At 40.0% G+C, this 21462-nt stretch overlaps 1 protein-coding gene and 1 long non-coding RNA gene across 2 annotated transcripts in view; one reads left to right on the top strand and one right to left on the bottom strand.

Annotated features, from left to right (window-relative positions):
- The window catches only part of CYYR1 (cysteine and tyrosine rich 1), a 106982-nt gene that overhangs the window by 50047 nt on the left and 35473 nt on the right, over positions 1-21462 (top strand). The window lies entirely within an intron of this gene.
- The window catches only part of LOC125135229 (uncharacterized), a 69171-nt gene that overhangs the window by 42743 nt on the left and 4966 nt on the right, over positions 1-21462 (bottom strand). Inside the window, exons 3-8 of the long non-coding RNA XR_007136922.1 lie at positions 17576-17697; positions 14296-14415; positions 5029-5146; positions 3995-4080; positions 3261-3375; positions 156-298 (exon numbers count right to left, since the gene is read on the bottom strand). This is a non-coding gene — a long non-coding RNA (uncharacterized LOC125135229). The remainder of the gene's footprint in view (positions 1-155; positions 299-3260; positions 3376-3994; positions 4081-5028; positions 5147-14295; positions 14416-17575; positions 17698-21462) is intronic.

The raw sequence follows: 21462 nt of genomic DNA, 5'->3' as shown, positions 1-21462 counted from the left end.
ACCAAGTTTCTGCCAATATTTGTTTCTTTGAGTTCCTGCTAACCAAAGCAATGAATTTTACCAAAAACTTGGTGTGTTGATATCTTAATCAGCTTGAGCTTCGATAATGAAATATCCTAGTCTGGCTTACTTAAACAACAAACATGATTTCTCACAGTTCTGGAGGTTGGGAAGTCCAAGATCAAAGTGCTGATAGATTCGGTTCTTGACAAGGACATCCTTCCTGTGTTTCAGGGAGCTGTCTTCCCGCTGTGTCCTCATATGGCAGAGAGAGGAAGCTCGGGTGTCCCTTCCTCTTCTTATATTATAATGATGAAAAAAGATAAAAGGATCAGGTTCCTGCCCATGAGAATCTCAGAGTCTATCAGGACAGCTAATGATCATATATTGTTAAAAAACAATGTTCGGGAAATGAATTCAAGGGTAGTTTTATTCCTGACACATTGAATCCTGCCAGGGGTTATTGGGACTAGAAAGATGTGTGAGTTTTTCCAGGCACAGGTGCAGAGCTAGACCATAAATTGGAAGAGAGTTCTCTTACTATATGAGTAACCCTTAAAAGTATTATTTGTGCACTCTTCTAAGTCCGTTTTACTTAAAAGTTTTTTTATTTTTTTGGAGGGGGATTGCCACCACAGGTGCATTTGAAATTGTGACCTAAACCGTTGGATCATCTAACAGATTCATATCAATACACAACTTCACAAATAATTTTAGAGGTTTCCAGGCTCCCTAAATCCTACTTTTCTTTGAGCTTTTAAAAAATAATATACAGTAAATATTTTCAATAGTTAGAATATTGTCAGTTGTTACAGTACAATTCTACAACAGTGTAGATGTTTAACACTGTAATTGTTTAAATGTGCTAATAAATAAAGATGAACTCTTTGTTCTAGATAGCATATAGTTTTGACAGAAGACCACACAGGACAGTACAACATCAATGTGAAACTGCTGGTAAATTTCACTCCAGATAGGATTCCTGGGTACAATGATGACAGGATAACCTTTTCAATCCACACCACCACAGATCTTTTCCTAAAGAACAAATAGTTAACAAGAAGCTCCAAAAGAGAGAAAGAGAAGAAAACCATTTATATATGCTACCATAGCCCACTAAAGAAATAGATGCAATTTCTTCCTAAACAGGAACAAATATTTTATTCTGTCTCTTCATGTTTTCTTCTTTGAAATATGATGGTCTTATTTCTGAATCTGAGGTGATGGCAGATGAGATGTGGGTAGGTGTATTAAACTGTGCAGCATGGATCCTGAATCTGATGAAATAAAAATATTTTGTTGATCATTCTCTTTGGAATGAGATACACTCAAGAGTTCGAGAGAGGTAGTAGTCTCCCAGGAATTCTTAAAAGAGAAAAAAAAAAAAACGTTGTAAAAAAAATTACGTGGTCAAAATTAGAACAAATTGAAGGAAACCATTATTTGCTATTATTGACTAGGCGAACTTGAAAGTTCCCTTCAGATGAGTTAGTCCTGATGACTTTTCCTGGAAGTGGTTACTGAATTCAGTGTCAATTCAGTGTGCCACCTGCTTATAAATTTAAGAATTAAGAAAATATCTGAGAGTATCTCCAGGTGGAAACTTAGTGGCAGAGCTATATCTATGCAACCAGATTTCGTTAGTGTATGTATAAGGTAATTTCAGCCTGGGCTAAGAGAATGAGGGATTGATTCATGGAGGAACGAAGTTTGCTGACTTAACCTCTTAAAAATACCTCTCAGCTGGATTCTGCTTTTGCCTCCTACTTCATCTCCCTACTTTACCCTCACTCCGGGCAGTCTCTTCTGAGCCCAGCAACTGAGAACTCAGGACGGAGGACTTTTCAAAAGCCTGAGGACTGGGAGTTTGGGGTTAGTAGAGGCAAACTATTACATTTAGAAAGGATAAGCAATGAGATCCTACTATGTAGCCCAAGGAACTGTATCCAATCTCTCAGGATAGAACATGATGAAAAAGGATGAGAAAAAGAATGTATTACATACGTACGTGTGTGTGTGTGTGTGTGTGTGTGTGTGACTGAGTCACTATGTTGCACAGCAGAAACTGACACAACACTGTAAGTCAACTCTACTTTAATATAGGTCAATAAGTAAATAAATGTAGTCTTGCTCAGAAAAAAACAAAACAAAAACCGGAGGCTGAGTCAAGTCACTGCTCTGCTCAGAACCCCTCAGCAGCTCCCCGTTTTCACACAGAATAAGAATCAGGGTCCTTAAATTGCCTACAAGTCCCTCCAAGACCCCTCCTCTTAACCTCAGACCTCACCTACTATCATTTTTCCACTTCGGCTGCATTGACTTCCTTGCTTGAATGAATGAGATGTGCCTTAAGCTCCCGCTTGGACTGTGCCCTCTGCCTGGAATTTCTTGCCCAGTTGTCTTGGCTCACTCCTCTGGCACCTTCACCTTTGATCCACCTTATCCTGCTATTCTTATTCTTCCATTCCTCATAGAATTGAATACCTTCTGACAATACTTATACTTTATTTATTATGTTTATTGCCTTTCCCCCACTCCTTCCAGAATGTAATATCTTCAAGAATGAGTATCTTACCAGATATATTCCACATGTCTAAAATAGTAGTTGGCGCATAGGCTCTCCATAAATACTGCAATCAAATGAATGAATGGATTGGCTGTATAGCCTAATTTTTTACGTTAATTCGTCCTGAGGGTACAGAGGTGAATAAGACATGATCCTGCCCCCAGAAATAATTGACATTACTTCTGACCTTGGGAACCATAATAAAATGTTTGTCATTGATCATAGATCACCCTGAGTGATTGACCAGGGATGGTTCTACCAAGACTATTCAACTTTGGGAGAAAAGACATCTATTGCAAGGATTTCAGGAATATCCCAAAAATGTATATTACTAATTTTTTAAACTCAGAGTGATACCCTGTTCCCGGGTCCTTTCTCTTTCTTAAGGTAGTTAATTGGCAGGGAAGTAAATTGAACCAATTAGTTTGTGGATCAGACGTCTAAGCTTTAGGCAGAAAGCACTCTGGGGTCGGGGTGGAGGTCGTAAATTATGGAGCTGTAATGAATAAAATGGCTTAATTTGTGCAGAGATTAAGGCAGTAGGTTCAAGAAGGTAGTGCCCTGGACAGCAATGTCAGGGGTCTAAGTTTGGATCTCAGACAATTGTAGATACGTAGGAGCTGATTTCTGCTTTCATGACCTGGACCCATCTCAGCACTGCCCTCCCAAAGGCCCAGGGAGCGGCTTCACTCACATCTGAAATCTGCGCTTCCTTGTTAAAGATTCAGCGTCTTCAGCATGGTGGTATGCGAGCAGTGTGGGTATTGAGACACCAAGATTCAGTGATGCCGTTGGGCAGGACCTGAGGGCTGTGGGAGAGGAACAGCGATATGCCTTCGAGTCTCTGTCTGTTCAGGCTGCAGTGGCAGAATACCGTAGACTGGGTAGCTTAGGCAATCAACATTGATTTCTCACAGTTCAGGGAACTTGGAAGTTCAAGATTAGTCAGTATGGTTGGGCTCTTAGTCAGGGCTCTCTTCCTGGTTTATAGACAGCTGCCGTCTTACTGGCATGATGGAGGGGAAAGCAAACAGAGAGCCAGCTCCCTGGTCTCTTTCTGTAAGGGCCCTGACCCCATTCTGGGGGCTCCACCCTCATGACCTTGTCTAAACCTAATTACCTACGAAAGCACCCTTCCCACAACTATCACCACACTGGGATTAGGGCTTCAGCATCTGAATCCTGAGGGTATGTAAGTATTAGTCCATAGCAATCCCTAAGAAGTACCTGTATGTGTCTGTTTGGAAACTTCTGGGGTCTCTTAAATGTTTAATGAAAAATAGTCTGGCTTCTTCCTTCTCCACCTCCCCCCTCCCGCCCACCTTTCACTTCTGCTAATATATCTGATTCCCTCATCGGCCTGAGACATCTCCTTTTAGACAAAAAAAAAAAAGAGAGAGGAAAATATTTTATATAAACTAAATATACCTCATAGATGAATACATTTTCTGCTTCATTTTTCTTCCAGTTGCAAACCACTTCTGGGAAATAATTAGGTTTATCTGACAGCAGTGCTTGAGAGATTAGAAGTAATACCATATTAAAACTGCATATAATAACAGGAAAAGTAAAAAATGGAGTTTAGAAGGAATAATTTCAGATAACCCTAGTATAGGGTGTTCCATTTCTTCCTTATAATTCACTTTATTGATAGGTAATTTTTTTTTAGCCTTGATCATAGTCAAAATTATAATTGGGTAGATTATCCTAGTGAATTCTTAAATCCTGGTTAAGCATTTCCTTTATTATTCCCTAAAAATCCCTTTATTACTCACTAGCTTGTAGAGTAATTTTATTGTTAAGCAAAGAATTTTGAAGCAAATATTCTCCTAAAATATATAACACATTCTATAGGCCATTAAGTGGTTTTATGCTTGACCATTGTCATACACAATATACACAGCTACTATTGTCTACTTACAGAGATATTTAAAGCTAATTATATTTGGGGACGTTTCCGTAAACCTATCACAACCAGGGAACTTGACATCCAGTAGTCCATTAGCTTGGTATTCCACCATCAATATTTTTAAGGTGCAATTTTCCAATTTTCAGAAGAATGTATTTCATATTTTTAGCCTTAATAATGGTGAATTTTTTTGTAGTCACTGCACACTCAAGATTATTTCTTCCTAATTTAGTACCCTTTGGTCATCCATTAATAAACACATTAAGATTTATCAAATGAGAAGAACAGGCTTTCTTAATATGCTTTTTAAATGTCCTAAATCTAAGTTTTTCTCTCTATCAAAGAGCCCCTGTGAACTCTCAGAGTGTCACAATGATGTCAGTTATGTAGTAAAAGAAATTATGCGGTTATTTAAATAGAACTCCCTGGAAGAATATGTGATCATAAGGTGCAAGTCAGTTTATTTCATTAAAGGCTTTGAAAAACAGATTGTATGCAATAGGCTTGCACATACTATTGGTGGTAGAAAGTATTTTTAGACCCAGATCCTTACCTTGGCTTTGCAAGTGGGATAAGATAAAGAGGCATGGTCCACCTCCAGTGCCACTTCTTCTATTTCATGCATCTGCTTCATTCTGAAGAATCCCAGTGGCCAGAAAGACTGGTATTAACTGGAAAGAACCAAGTCAAAAATAAGGGGGTGAGAGAAATTTCTGAGGGAAAAATTGCTCATATAAAGGAACCTAAGAAAGTGAAATGTCATGTACACATTATTCTTCAGCATTTATATTTTTCTTCAACACTCCTTTTGTGTGACTGACACTATCAGGCACTGTAGGGGAAAAAAAAAGATTTGTATAAACTCTAAAGTTGGTAGAATGTATAGTAGGTACACCACTGTTACTGTAGATCAAATATGGAACCATATAAACGGCATAGAAAGAAATGGGGGAGAGAGAGGGAGAAATCATTTCTGAATAAGGAGATCAAGGCAGGTTCTACTGAGGAGGTAACATTTAACATAGAGGGGCCAAGGTGTAGAGGGGTTGATTGGAAGATAGTAAGTAGCCCAAGAGGATTGAGCAAAATAAAATAATCCTGAAAAGGAAATTTGTACTAGTCCGTGAAAGACTTGGAAGGCCAGAAATTCAAAGCAACCAGAAACCCAGAGCAACCAATATGTTCTCAGATTACTTTATGTGCCGCATGGTTCTCTCTGAGGCATAGAGAAACCATGAGTTGTGTGTTCGATGGGCCAAATCTGTCTAATTTATAAGCAAAAAACTAGAGAAAACATGGGGCAGGAGGGCAGATTAGTACTATCACACTTACCACAATGAATTGTAAAAAGACCGTCCATTCTTCACTTTTCTATCTTGAACATACATTTAGTCACTATTTATTTGAGAAGAGCAGGGAGAATTAGTTTGAATTCATTTAGACCTGCCTTCAAATCTCAGCTCTATCAATTACTTATCATCTTTCTTCATCTGAAAAATGGGGGTAAGGCTGCTTCCTTGTAGAGCTCCTGTGCACATTAAATGAGATATTGTAAGCAAAAGTCTTATCACAGGGCCTGGGGCATGGTTAGTACTCAAGAGAAATTAGTTCCCTCCCACCAGCCACCAGGCCCTTTCTAAGCTCTGCTCTGTCCCTTCCCCAGTGTCCCTTGTCTTATACCCCAGAGCTAGGAACACTTAAGCCTTCTTTACGGATCTAATTCTATAGATCCTAGAATTTAATCTAAACCTAAGAGTCATGGAAGGAGATCCTACCCAATATTTGGGGCTCAGCTTGGCCACCCTCTTGGTATGAGTTCAGCTCTGATCTTGAATGTCGTTTCCGCCTTTGGCCTTTGGGGCCTCAGGACCCATCTTTCTAAGACTGAGCCTCTATCTTCTTGCCAAACTCCATAGCCCCTATTTCTCCCCTTTTCTTTTGGCTCTGCTGCCCTGGACTCAGGTCTGGTTAATGGAATCTTGCTGTTTGTGACGATCACCACCCATGTTTAGGGCCTGACTGGTCTTCAGCGTGTGATCACCTGCTTTTGGATTGGGTCCTGTGCCTGTGCCCTTCAAAGCTCTTGTTTGTTTTGTATGGGTCTGAGCCACCCTTCCGCAAAGAAGCTTTATTAGAGCACTGACTTGGGTCTTCTGCCACTGGGCTTTCCCTTGGACCCTGCAACTAAGGAAGTAAGTGACTGCATGTCTACTTGACCCTTGGCCTGGCTCTTGGCACTAGTCCCTCGGTCTGCGGGGATCTGTACCAGGCCTGTCCACATCCACACCATTCTTAAAGGTATAAAGATGAATACAAGTCTTATACCTAAGGATCATATAAATAGGATAGGGAAAATGAGACAACTGCATGACTAAGCACAGGGTGTCAGAAGTGGTCAAAACACCGTGTGAATTCACAGAAGCCAGAAATCACAATAGCCTGACACATTTCTCAACCTCCATGTTGAAAATGACATTTGAGCTGGCTTTGCAGTGTTAGATACCAACAGACAGAAAAATGGAGGACATGTGGCTAGAATAGAGAGGCAACATAAACAGACACAGGGTACCAAGGAAAGAGTAAGGCTAGAGGGAATCTGGTCTGGGGCTGGGTCATGGGAACTCTTGAATGCCTGGCTTAGGGACAAAGCACTTAATGTGATGAGCATTAGAGATCAGGGCTGCAGGATACGGCCTCACTGCCCAACTCCACAAGGTCCCATTCTTACATACCGGGGATTGGTAAGCTTTTTTTTTTTTTTTTCTGTTTTATCTGGCCAGACCATGAATATTTTAGGCTTTGCAGGCCATATAATCTTTGTTGAAACTACTCAATTCTGCCTTCGTAGCTCAAGAGAAGGCACAGACAATACATAAACAAATTAGCATGGATGTGTCCCAATCCAACTTTATTGGTGGACAGTGATATTGGAATTTCACAAAATATCATTCTTCTGATTTTTTTCAACCATTTCCAAAAAATTGTTTTAAATATTCTTAGATAAAAGGCTAAACAGAAATAAGTAGCAGGCCAGATTTGGCCCTCAGGTGATAGTTTGCCGACCTTGAGATAGATTCGATGTGAATGATACTCTTGGAATTGTAAGACACAGTGGCCATGATGGAAAGCCATTGATGGTGTTTATTAAAGACAAGCATGATACTGTCAAAGCCAGACAAGAAATAGACCAGTGGCAAAAGAGATGTGAGATGGGGGCCAGTTCTTTTCTTCTTTCTTTCTACGTTTTTTGTTTGTTTGTTTGTTTGTTTGTTTTGTCTTTTTGCTATTTCTTGGGCCGCTTCCGTGGCATATGGAGATTCCCAGGCTAGGGGTCCAATCCCAGCTGTAGCCATTGGCCTATGCCAGAGCCACAGCAACGCGGGATTCCAGCCGCACAGCTCACGGCAACGCCGGATCGTTAACCCACTGAGCAAGGGCAGGGACCGAACCCGCAACCTCATGGTTCCTAGTCGGATTCGTTAACCACTGCGCCACGACGGGAACTCCCGTTTTTTGTTTTTTTTTTTAAGGAGGCCAGTTCTGAGGCTACTGCCGTAGTTCGAAAAGTGTGTGTGTATGTGTGTGTGTGTGTGTGTGTGTGAGCATGCTTGCAGCATGTACTATTTTTGAACTGCCATGTAGAAAGTGACATTTGACCTGGACATTGTTTTTCTACAATCTCTATTTCCAAATAACTATACAATGTATGACCATCAAATTGGCACTGTGGCCAGCTCTCTGAATGTCTTTTGTAGAAGAGAATGGCAGAAGTGTCTAAAGAGAATAAAAAGAGAAAAGCAGTCATTCTCAAGGTGGTAACAGCATGGGAGGCAGGGACCCAAACCCTTGAGTCAAAGCAGTAGTGTAAGTTGTCAGCAAGAGGAAACAAAGGAGCATTCACTTTACAATAACCTGGTCTTACTTTATCACAACGTCACATAAAACACCTTACAAAATTCACTGTGCTTTCTGTTACTCTCCATTTGAAAAGCCAGTATTTGGGCATGCATCAGAAATCTTAGCTCAGCTTCTGCTTCAGAAAGCTTTATCTCACAGTGGATATGCTGTCTGCATTCCAGCACGTGGCTGTGAGTGTCTATTTGTGGCTGGCCTTATTGGACCTATCTTCTTTTGTTCATCACATCAGCATTATGTAGGCCAGTGACTAGGCAGGAAAACTCCATGGCAAGTTTCACTTAGAAAATTCTCGTAGGGATTTTTTTATGTTGGTTATTCTAATACTGACTGGTTTATTTAAGATTTCAGGCTATCTATGATTTTTTTTTTAAAATATTAAAGATGTTCCTAAGGTCTAGTATCAGTTTGTATTGTACTGTCACTGGCAGCAGGAAGTATCTTCTGAACTAGAGTAATGGGTAGAGGTTGTAGCTGGGCAAATATATGCTTAATATGGTAATGCTTTTCTATCAGATATAGATGTATGCAAATGGAATGAACACTCTCCTAGATAGTAAATGGGATGTCTCCTTAATAAGAAGTTCTCCTGAGGGGCAATAAGTTCATTTGGTGGGAAGGGAGTAGGTGGCTTAGACTAGGATTCCACTGAGTCTTCTGGAGAACCCCAAGCACATTTTAATCCACATCTTTGAGTATTTTGCATCAAATGCATTTAAAAGATTATATTTGTTATTTATAAGGTTTCTTCGACAACAGAAAATGGGCAAATAGGATATCATTATTATCCTTTTTGACGTGATTAACATTTTATCATCATCTACAATCTTGAAGTCCTAACAGATTATGTATAACTTCAGTATCTTTTGGAAGTCTGACAACACTTGTACTCATTAATTACCCAAGTGTATATAAAAACTAATATTGAAAGATGTTGACATATCCTTAAACACATTATAATGAGTTTTTCAGATAGTTGACAGTTGGTCAGTGTTACACCTTATCCTCAATACACATCAATCCTTGGAACCTAGGGTTGACATCCTTGCCCATTAGCTGATCCAAGAGGATGCACTCTGGGAACAGAGCGTAAGATACCACACGAGCTGCAACATCAGATTCATTCACTCTTGAAGGCAATGATAATACAAAATGTCTTCAGAGCCTGCACATTCATGCCTTTTGTAATCTTCAGTGTTTGCAATATATCTGAATTTCCTTGGCATTTTCTTCATGCCCATGCGCAAAAAACACACAGTACTAATGATATAAACAGCTCCTTACTTCACTACGTAGGTATCACAGCTGTTAAGCCAGAAGGTCTGGAACTGATACCATCCTCTATGGCTCTAACAAAGGGATAACTTTATCAGTGCTGATGTACAACATGCATATCATTCATTTTATCTCACTGAGGCAGGTTTTCTAATGTTTCCTACTGCATGATTTGGACACTTATACTTGAACGGTAGCCTAAATTTGGTAATTCTCTTTGCAAACTTTTCTATTTGTGACTCACATGCCCTGGCGACATAAGCAGGGTATATATGATTTACCCCATTTTATGGATTTGAAAACAGTGTCCCAGGAATGATGATTCACTTACTCCAAGACCACATGGATAGATTGGGTTCAACCAGATCTTATGCCCAGCCCTCCTGAACTCCACTCCTGTGTGCTCTCCCCTGAATCAACGTGTATCTTACGTTCATTCCAGAGTTGGCTGCTGTGGTAAACCTGAGGTGTCCTCACCAGTATCCAGGTCCTCTCCTTCCAGGGCACTTAGAAGGCTCTATTTCCCAGCCAACCCTCTTGTCATTAGTGGAAGCATGGAAGAGCTCTGGCCCTTAGACCATGAGTAGCACTGTGGTTTACTTCTGCCTGGGTTTGGTAAAAGCCTCTGTGGGACCTTCCAACTCTCTCTCCTCCCCTTTGGTGGCAAGCATGGAGACCATATGTGGAGACACTGGGGCCATCAGATGCAGAGAACCTGGATTATTTTGTCACTGCCTAGAGGACAGCTGTCCTGCTGAGTCACCCAACTTAGGCAGACTTCAGCTGAGAAAGAAAGAAATGTTCTCACTTAAGCCACTGAAATTTAGGGCTTATTTGTCACAACAGTATAAGCTCAGCCTATACTATGGTAACTCATCCAGATTGTTCCTACAGCTCCTAATCCCCCGTTTCCTATGACATCTCAATATGGTTTCATCTCCACTGAGGATGTTTAAAGAAAGTACAAAAACTAATCTCTGGAGCTATGGAAAAATAAGGCAGGAGGAGGTGATAGGGATTGGTTAAGGTTTAGGTGCCTTTGGGGGTATACACTGAGTGGTCAAGGATAACCTTGACCAATGGCTCAAAGCCATGCAGACATCTACAGGAAAGGCTTTCTAGGCAGAAGGAAATATTCAATCAGATGCAGAGGCCAGTGGAGCTGAAATGCCATAACTGGAGAAGGAGGAGTGTAATGAGAAACGAAGTCACAGAGACAAAAGAGAATGAAGCACTTCACGGAAGGCAGGAGGACTTTGGCTCTGAGTGAAATCAGAAGCCACTGGAAAGGGTGGTGCAGTGTAGTGACATGTTTTGATTTATATTTGTAAAGAATTGGTTTTTAAAAGCATATTCATGACACTAAACTGCTATTTACAGGGGATGGTGTCATTGTATAATCCTGGCTTCGCTCACGCCTTGTCATGATCCTTGAATAATTCTCACCAATCCAGTGAAAATTATATTGATGCCAAAAAGACTTCCATCTAAGGTCCCTAATGATACTCTAGGCATCAGGGCCCTGATTGAAAACACTGCCATGAAGCTATCAAAGAAATCTTTGCAAGAGTCTTTATTCTCCTTAACCTCCACTATAAATCATCAAAAATAGTTGGATATAATTTCAGAACATATGACACCAGCACTTGGAGTAGCCCAAACAGAGAATGCATTGATCTCACAAACTGATTACTTTATCATTTCCGCCTGGGTGCCCCAAAAGCATCTTGAGCTCAGTATCTCCAAAAGACAAAAATCATTCCCCATTGCCATCTACCCACTCCAGACATTATGTTCACTGTATTCCTGTTCTCAGCTTAGAAAAACCCCATTACCACAGTAGCTCAAGTCAGAAACTATAAAGACTGATAACCATTTCTAAAAGTTCTTCCTCCAGCACACCTTCAATTCTAGCCCTCATTCCCTTTCATGTGAACTGCTAAAGCAGCTCCTAATGGCTCTCTCGGATTCCATGATCTCATTGCAATCCTCTAAGGGGGCACCTTTCTAAAACACAAATCTCGTTTCTTCATCCCCATAAAGAATGAGCTAAACTCTCTGGACTTGATCATCAAGTTTCCGCCTACATGTTTAGCTACATGTCTTGCCACATCTAGACTGCAGTTTTTGCTGTGGCCGCACAAAACTGCTTGTTGTTTTCCAAACATCATAAGCTATTTCACACGTCTGTGACTTCGCATATGCCCTCTGCTGGAATATTTCTTCACCTTGTCTAACTGTAAAATTGCTCCTGTTTTCAGCCCCTGCCTATATGTCATACCATTTGTGAAGTCTTTGCCTGATCTCCTCTCCAGGGCCCCTCAAATTTATCTCAGTGGTGACTTTATTTTCAGTGGTGACTTTGAGCTTACACCTATCGCTCCAACATGACACCTCTGCACACCAAGCCCCTAAGACAGAGACATAATGCATACGTTTCAGGTGCTCAGTCTATGATGATTCATAATCAATACTTCAAAACACCATTCTGCTCTGTTGATTGGCATTAACATAATGAAGAGGATGATATGTCTGTATCTTGGCCCTTATCATATGATGCTCAGTGGATAGAAGGTGGCATTATGTTTTCACATTTCTTTGTAGGGGAAAAAGTAGTAATTTCTTTCACTGGTTCGTTGGGTAAGTTGAACATAAACAGTATTTTAATATTGAACTTGTCCTTAATCAGGGCTTTTTTTCCCCTCCCATTTTATTACTCCAGATTGATTTATCTTTGTAATTCTTCTTTGGCTTGCAGCCGTTGTTATTAAATGACTACCATTCTTCTTAGGGCTGACCTCACTTTCTTGTTCACCACATACTTTGACGACAGAAGGGAAACCCACTGAGAAAAATTGGCCTCCGGTTTCTCAGTTCATATGGAGATCTGAATTTTATAATGTGTGTAAAAATAGACTTTATTTAAGAGAGTAACTATTCTAAAATTAATGATCAAATAATGGGAAAGGTAAAGATGCCTGATTTAAGAAATTACATTTCAGTTATACAGAATTGTTTAGTATTTGTATTTGGCTCTTTTTTTTTCTTATTACAGGACAGCATATGTTCTGAGTTGAGATGTTGCTGTTTTTGCCTCATCAACTTGAAACCTCTCTCTAGTCAGCATAAGGCATGTTTGGTTGAATACCACAATAATATGCTGTTATAACTGGTGGGTGAGTCATCGATTTTTATAGGATTGGTACTTAAAGAGCTGAGTCATATGTCTATGTCAAACCCAAGTGTGAATTTTAAAGCCAAAAGTAAAGTGAATCCTTGAGCATACTCAAGTCAAAAAATCACAGCGACCTGTGGGCTGAGGGTTTTCGTAGCTCCTATTAGATATTTTTTTCCAAGATGAATTATTATATTCTTCATATTTCCATGCAGCAATTGGAAAAATCCAAGCTCAGAGCTCACTAATACTGTTATGAAAAGGATGATATTAAAAAAGATTCTAGTTTTTCTATCATCAGCTATAAACTTTTCTCCTCTGCTTATTATGAGCTTCATTTGCTTGTAGAGTTTCCAGTGACTAAGTGCTCAAATGAGAGACCAGGGTCATTTTAGCAAGTGGGCAACCACTGAGATTGGGTAGAGAGCCTACGGAGGTCCATGAACTTTTTAAGCCTGTTTGTCTTCCCTAGAATAGACAGAATCACAGCATGGGCACCTGGGTTGGGGTATTCAAGGTGTGAAGCTCAGGGCACAGAAGACACTGATAAAAACACATAAGAGCTGCTTCAGACCAAGAACACCAAGTTCTTCTGTTGCATCATAACTCAACCTTGAAGCTGGGACCGAAAAATCTTCTAGCATATACCTGCCTCTACAGTTCACCTTCAGTTCTTCTTCTTCTTTTTTTTTTTTTTTTTGTCTTTTTGCCATTTCTTGGGCCGCTCCCATGGCATTTGGAGGTTCCCAGGCTAGGGGTCGAATTGGAGCTGTAGCCACCAGCCTACACCAGAGCCACAGAACACGGGATCCGAGCTGCGGCAGCAACCTACACCACAGTTCACGGCAATGTGGGATCATTAACCCACTGAGCAAGGCCAGGGATGGAACCCGCAACCTCATGGTTCCTAGTCGGATTCGTTAACCACAGGAACTCCACCTTCAGTTCTTCTTCAAGCTCATTTTCTCTGTCTCCTTACGTAGCCTTGGTCCAGTATGCTTTGTAAAACAGTACAGTGATGATTGAGAAAATAGTATTTATAGAGTTTGTGCATCAAAACAATGCAAGGAAACATCATTAACATAATAGGGGAGAGAGAGCTTCTTACATGTCAGAAGGTTGATAAGCCATTCATATCTGGAGAATATGCAACATGGTGCTGATTCATTAGATTAGGGGCACATTAATGACAGGATGACCTTAGCTTCGAGGCAAGGTGTTGTGGAATGAGAGTAAAGGAAAGGAAATCTGAAGCCTCATCTGGCAAACAGAAGAAATGATTATCTTTGGGAGGTGGGGAGTGTATTGACAGTGAATGAGCATGATGGGGGGGTGTTGCTTACTGAAATAAGAGAGAGTTCTACAAGGTGGAGGTTCCATGGTATAGGAATTCAATTGTAAAATTCATCAAACAGCACGTTTAGTGTTTATGTGCCTTACTTATGTACAACTCACCTCAAGAAAGAGTAAACGAAGGCGAGGATGGAGTAGAAGTGGGCAGAACCTTGATTTTATACTTCTATCAAGAAGAAATAGTTCCTTGATGCAACCCTACCTCCGTTTCTTCTTTCATACCTAGGAAAAGATTAAAAACTTTTTTTGTTTGTTTTTTAAATATTAACCTCATCTTCAGAATGTGCTCTTCGTATGGTGTTATGTAGACAATAGTTTCCTTTCATTTTCTTTTTTTTTTTTTTGTCTTTTTGCCATTTCTTGGGCCGCTCCCCTGGTATATGGAGGTTCCCAGGCTAGGGGTCAAATCGGAGCTGTAGCCACCAGCCTATGCCAGAGCCACAGCAACGCGGGATCTGAGCTGCATCTGCAACCTACACCACAGCTCACGGCAACACCGGATCGTTAACCCACTGAGCAAGGGCAGGGACCGAACCCGCAACCTCATGGGTCCTAGTCGGATTCGTTAACCACTGCGCCACGACGGGAACTCCTCCTTTCATTTTCTTAAACAGAAGTTCATGGTTAGTTATGCGCCTCTGTGACCTTCCCTTCTACCCCCGCCCCCAACTCAGCCTCAGAACGTTATGGTCATTTTGGCTTAATCTAATTTAGGAAGAATGGTAGTAATAATAGCTCATGATGAAGCACTTAGAATATTGCAGACATCCTGGTTATATAGGTGTTCCTTTCTTTCTCATAACCTAAGTTAGGTACAATAAATATGTGCATTTTTCTTACCAAAAAAATTGAAGTTTAATGAGGTTGAGCAGCCAAGGTGTGATCACATGGTGAAATGTGGCAGAAATTTAGAACTGTCTGTTATCAAATCACAATGTTAAGCTCTCTGGACTGTACTACCTCCCAGCAGTTTTCAAATTCTCATGTAGAAACACATCTTTATTTGCATCTCAGGCTTTTTTTTTTTTTTTTTTTTTTTTTGCTTTTTAGGGCTGCACCCACAGCATATGGAGGTTCCCAGGCTAGGGGTCTAATCAGAGCTACAGCTGCCAGCATACACCACAGCCATAGCAATGCAGGATCTGAACTGCATCTGCGACCTACACCATAGCTCATAGCAACACTGGATCCTTAACCCACTGAGCAAGGCCAGGAATCGAACCCGTAACATCATGGTTCCTAGTCAGATTCGTTTCTGCTGCGCAACAACAGGAACTCCCAAGTTGTGTTTTAATTCACATAAGTTTTCCAGTTTGGAGGATTTTTTTTTCTTTTAAAAAATATTTTAACTGTCTTTCAGAAATGAAAAAAATATTGTCTGAATACGTTCCTAAATTCTTTTTATTTTTTCCTTTTTACAGGCCACACCTGCAGTATTTGGAGGTTCCCAGGCTAGGGGTCAAATCGGAGCAGAAACTTTCAGCCTACACACAGCCATAGTAACACCAGATCCAAGCTGCCTCTGTGACCTATGCTGCAGCTTGCAGCAACACTGGATCTCTAACCCACTGAGTGAGGCCAGGGAGCGAACCCACATACTCGTGGAGACTACATCTAGTTCTTAACCCACTGAGCCGCAGTGGGAACTTCCCCATTTCTAACTTCTTAAACAGAGCGCACCTTCCACCATGTATTAATCTGTTCTCATCATTGGATTCCATTAAGATGTACTAGGTTCTTCGTCAGAATGCCCCACGTTCATATGGAGGTATTTTTTTTTTACCTTTTTAATCTGTTTTATTTTGTTATATTCCAAAATTATCTTTAGAAAGAATTCTTATTTTTTTTTAATTTTTAGGTGTACAGCAAATATTCTGCAAAATGACAGTCACAATAAGTTTACTTAACATCCACCACTTCAAATAGTTACAGTTTTTTTCCTTGTGATGAGAACTTTAAGGATTTACTCTTTTAGCAACTTTCAAATATACGATATAGGATTTTTAACTCTAGCCATCATGGGTGCATTATATCCCCAGTACTTATCCTATGAATGGAAATTTGTGCCTTTCGATGGCCTTCACCCAATTCCTCCCCCCCCCCCCCACCTCTGGCAACCACAAATCTGACTTCTTTTTCTCTGAGTTTGTTTTTTGGATTCCAAACACAAGTGAGATTATATGGTATTTATCTTTCTCTGTCCAACTTACTATCCTTGGTATAATGCCCTTGGGGTCCATCCACGTTGCAAATGACAGGATTTCCTTCTTTTTCATGACCGAATATTAGTCAAATGTACTCCCCATCTTCTTTTCCATTCATCTGTCAATGTGTCAGGCACTTAAGTAGTTTCCATGTCTTTGTTGACTATATTCACAGTCGCCTTTATGCAATTTCATCGAACTTGGCTAGTATAAATAATGCTGCAGTGAACATGAGGGTGCACATGTCTTTTCAAAATAGTGATTTAATTTCTTTCAGATAAATACCCCAAACAGAATTGCTGGATCATATGATAGTTCTATTTTTAATTTTTTGATAAATCCCCATACAGTTTTCTGTAGGGGCTGCACCAATTTACAACCCCACCAACAATGCACAGGTGTTCCCCTTTCTCCATGTTTTCAACAGCTTTTGTTAGCTTGTCTTTTTGATGCCAGCCATTCTAATAGGCATGAGGTGACATATCGTTATGGTTTTGATTTGCATTTTCCCTGATGATTAGCGCTGTTGAGCACCTCTTCATATACCTGTTGGCAATTTGAATATCCTTGGAAAAATCTCTATTTAGGCCCTTTCGTCATTTTATATTGGGTATCTATCTATCTATCCATCTGTCTGTTTATATTTGGCTATTGAGTTTTATGAGTTCTTTTGAATATGAATCCATCATCAGTTACATGATTTGCAAATATTTTCTCTGATTCTGTAGGCTGCCTTTTCACTTAGTTGATTTTGTGTGTGTGATACGGCATTCTTATAGCTGTGTCTACTGTTCCTTTGTTGTTCACTTTATTCACAGTTGCCCTTATGCCATTTCATTGAACTTGCTCTCCAAAAGTTCTTTGGGCAAAAGAGAATGTTAACAGACAAATAATAGAGCTAGAAATACAGATATTAGGGCCTTTTAGAATAGTTTTGAAAATTAAAATATCAATGTAGGAATGGGGGGCCTGAAAGAGTCTCCTATTTAAAAAAAGTACAGATTTTCTTTTCTTTCCTTTTTTTTTTGCCACACATCCTTTTTGTATGGATTTGTCAAATTTAGAATTTTCTAGAGTTTTTATTTTTTCTCCTTTGCACTCTGCACTTTAGTTGTTATGATAACCTGAATGGGTAATAGCCAGACAAGTGTTTTATTGTGACTTTTAAAAAATCTTACTTGATGGGGAACAGGCTGATGATTTCTGTCAGCTCCTCATTAGAAGTCTTAAATCTCCAAGAGGCCATGGCCGTGAATGTTCTTCAGGATTGGTCTCTAGGCAACAGGATTCCAGGCAGATACTGCAGAGGATACAAAAGTGAAAAGAAATAATATTAGAGAGTGAGTTTGGAAAAAGGAAGAATTTGTAAAAAAAATGTAGACGTATTTGAGATACATATATCAGAACATTCTAGTGTCTGGGAGAGAGGACCTGAAAGGAAACATTATAATCCAGAGTTAATTTCTTAAATTAGAATATGGGATTTTTTACTTACTTATTCAAGGCTTTTTATTATTAATTTTATCCAAATGTTCTGTTTAATGACATTTGAATTTTTATCAATAAAATGTAAAAGCTCATTAATACACTCTTAAAATATAATTTTGGTTCAATTTTTTTTCCCATGCCCTCAGCATGGGGAAGTTCCTGGGCCAGGGATCAAATCTGTGCCACAGCAGTGACTTGAGCCACTGCAGTGACAATGCCAGATCCTTAACCTGCTGTGCCATAAGGGAACTCCAATTTTGGTTCAGTTTTGATCAGACGCCTCAAATTACAATCTTCTTTTTTAAAGAATGAAATAAGTGGCTAAGGAAAGCAGGACTTAAATATCTGAAAGTATGTCCCACCACTCAAGGACAGACTCTAAATTATCTCACTAATATCCTAAATAAATGAGGTCTCTGAATATTCTCTCCATTATAATAGTACCTTCAAGTGCTTTTAATGGTGATGAAATTACTCTGTTGAAACTAGAATTAATGTCACAGAGACTGATTTTTTGTGAACATCAGTGGAGCTCAAAAATTGAACCTTGTGAAAAAAATCAAAAGTGAGGTTCAGTCTATTATAAGTTCCACCTACTTTTATTTTCCTTGTCCCATCTACCTCCAGAAGCAAGTATAAAATAGACACTTTTGACCGCAGCAGATACACTCAGACCATATCTATAGGGAAGAATATAAGCGCTTGGGCAAAAATTAATGAGTACATATGAATAGGGAATAAAAAGACAAAAATCATCAAAAACATTCATTTACAGGAACAGAGCACCACCTGTTTCACATATGGTATTAAAGATAAGAAGAACTTAGGAGTTCCCGTCGTGGCGCAGTGGTTAACGAATCCGACTAGGAACCATGAGGTTGCGGGTTCGGTCCCTGCCCTTGCTCAGTGGGTTAAGGATCCGGCGTTGCCGTGGCTCTGGTGTAGGCCGGCGGCTACAGCTCCGATTAGACCCCTAGCCTGGGAATTTCCATATGCCGCAGGAGTGGCCCAAGAAATAGCAACAGCAACAACAACAACAACTACAACAACAAAAAGACAAACAAACAAAAAAAAGATAAGAAGAACTTAAAATGTCTTAGCTTTAACATTAGGGATAGCTCCTGGGTATATTAAAATGTAAAGATAAACAATATGAAATAGAAAATATATTTAGAGTTAAATATGATATCAGTAGATGAGGACACCTGTGCTATGCATACAGGGAGTTAGAGCCCTCTAAAAAGAAAAGACAGACAACTGTAATGTCTTAACCTTGTAGATACAAAGACCAAGAGAAACGGAAAGGACCAAAATAATATAACTCTTCTCTGTGTGCTGGAGGGTTTACAGCGTGAAATAATTAGTGTACAGGAAGGAAACAGTGACTTTAACTTTCTTTAAAAATGTTTAAATTCAGAAATAACTTGTTCTCTTATTGCTTTACAAATATAACTTAACTTTTGTCGAACTTGCTATGCATTTTTCATCTGCTCCCTGAATATCCTCCAAAGGAAGCCACAATCAGATCTCATCTCCAGTTTTTTCATCTCTTTTTGCAAGATGGAAAAAAAAAATGGTTGTCAAATTTATACACAGTGAATGAATTTGGCACATACTGCATTTTGAATTGAGGAGGAAAGTACCCTTGATCTCTTGCCTTGGTTTTATTTCTGAACTTTTCTGTCTTTAGTCCTTTGCATTCCTATATAGACAATTCTAAATTTCCAAGACATCTTGTTCGATTTCATTATATCCTGGATGCATAAATCAGTGCTTTATTTTTTAAATTTAGCTGGATTTTTTTTAGGATGCAAAGAATATTTTGCTATTAGCAAGCTTATGGTCTTAGGTTGTCAAATTTCGTAATTGCTTTTATTTTTCTCCTTGGATATTATGCATATTCCTTTCTACCCTAAGGCACTGAGGTACTAGGGCAAGCAAGCCAAGATCCTTTGCTGTATGCTTTTCCCACATTCATTAAAATATACTTAGCCACTGACACTTTTAATAATACTTATCAGCTCTCTCTCAGGGTGTGCACTTCATCTTCAGTACATTTTCTGGATCATCATTAATTCTTACAACACTTCAGAGGGATACATAAGTGAGCCTTACTGGTCAGATTTCCATTCTGTCTAACTGTGGGGATCCTTCCATCGAGATAAAATAAAATTGGGACTTATTATCTCCATTGTACAGATGAAGAAAATGAGAATAAAAGAGTAAGTGGTGAAAACAGGGGAAAGAAAGAGAGGAACAGAGTGGAAATGCTTTTTCAATCCTGGTTCTCAATCTCAATCTCATTTTTTTTTTTTTTTTTGTATTTTATCTTGTTACAGACCTCTGTCTTGACGGGGGAAAACAAATGGAATCAGATGGGATGCTTTAGAAAATTCTGTATAAAACTTTCCCTAAGAATGCATAAAAAAGTGATAAAATTAAAAAACAAACAATCACATCATGATTTGTGCATCCTAACCTTAGCATCTATTCAGAATGGGCATCTATTGCCACCTTATGGATTTGGTTCTGGGGGAAAATTCAATTACTAGGATTTCCTAGGAGGAATCCATCATTTTCTTTGGATGTCTAAATAGTACATTGAACAAGCATGATCCTACTATCTTTTTACAGGGAGCTCTCCCCTCCGTTGGCTAAAATTTTGACAAATCTGTGACTCCTCTGCTCATACTCAGTCCTTAAATCTCCTAAGTCTCAAAACACTCTCATTTGAAAATATTAACTATCTAACAGGAGATGTCAGGAGACATTTCAGCCTTCGTGGCAGGATTCTCCCCATTTTCTAGCTGAGAACAGTAGTTGATGGGTCAACTGTCTTCAGGTAGGGGATATGTAGCCAATTGCTCTCTTTTCCCACTCATTTACTAGCCAGCAGTTCTGCTCTCCTGGGCACCCCACCAGCGTGAGAGCTGCGAAGAGGAAGAGAGAAAAGGAGGGCAAAGGAAAGTTCTGGCTCAGCTCCTGATACTTAACTGGATCCCTGGCCTCTCCTGGGCCCCTCTGACAGCAGCCCCTAGGAGTCAGAGCTTCCCGACTGGCTTGATGGACTTCCTGTGTCTGTTTCTGGTGACAGGTGTCCCTTCCCCTGCTACCACCTTCTGGCCTCCCATCACTCACTCTGTACACAGACTCAGCCATCTCCCCTGCTGCAGCCTCACTGCCCCGAGGTGGTTCTCTTGGGACCTAGAACAGCTCCCAGCTGACCTTACCCCATAAGGCCCACATCTGATAGATAGTCACATTGATTGCTGCCCCCCAATTCATATGTTAAGCTCTAACCCCCCAGGTGATGGCATTTGGAGGGGGGAACCCTTTGGGGGGTAAGTAGGCTTTGATGAGGTCATGAGGGTGGAGACCCCATGGTAGGATTAGGACCCTTCTGAGAAGAAGAAGAGACACTAGAGCTTTCTCTCTTTGCCATGTGAAGGTGTAGTGAGAAGGCAGTTATCTGCAAGACAGGAAGAGGGCACCATGCTCTTGAGCTTCCCAGCCTCCAGAATTGTGAGAAAATAAATGTCAGTTGTCTAAGTCACCCAGTCCACGTTACTTCTTAGAG

The sequence above is a fragment of the Phacochoerus africanus genome, chromosome 1 (genome assembly GCF_016906955.1).
Source record: "Phacochoerus africanus isolate WHEZ1 chromosome 1, ROS_Pafr_v1, whole genome shotgun sequence".
Lineage (NCBI taxonomy): Eukaryota > Metazoa > Chordata > Mammalia > Artiodactyla > Suidae > Phacochoerus > Phacochoerus africanus.
Note: the sequence above shows the minus strand (reverse complement) of the source record. Positions and strands in the feature narration are given on the sequence as shown.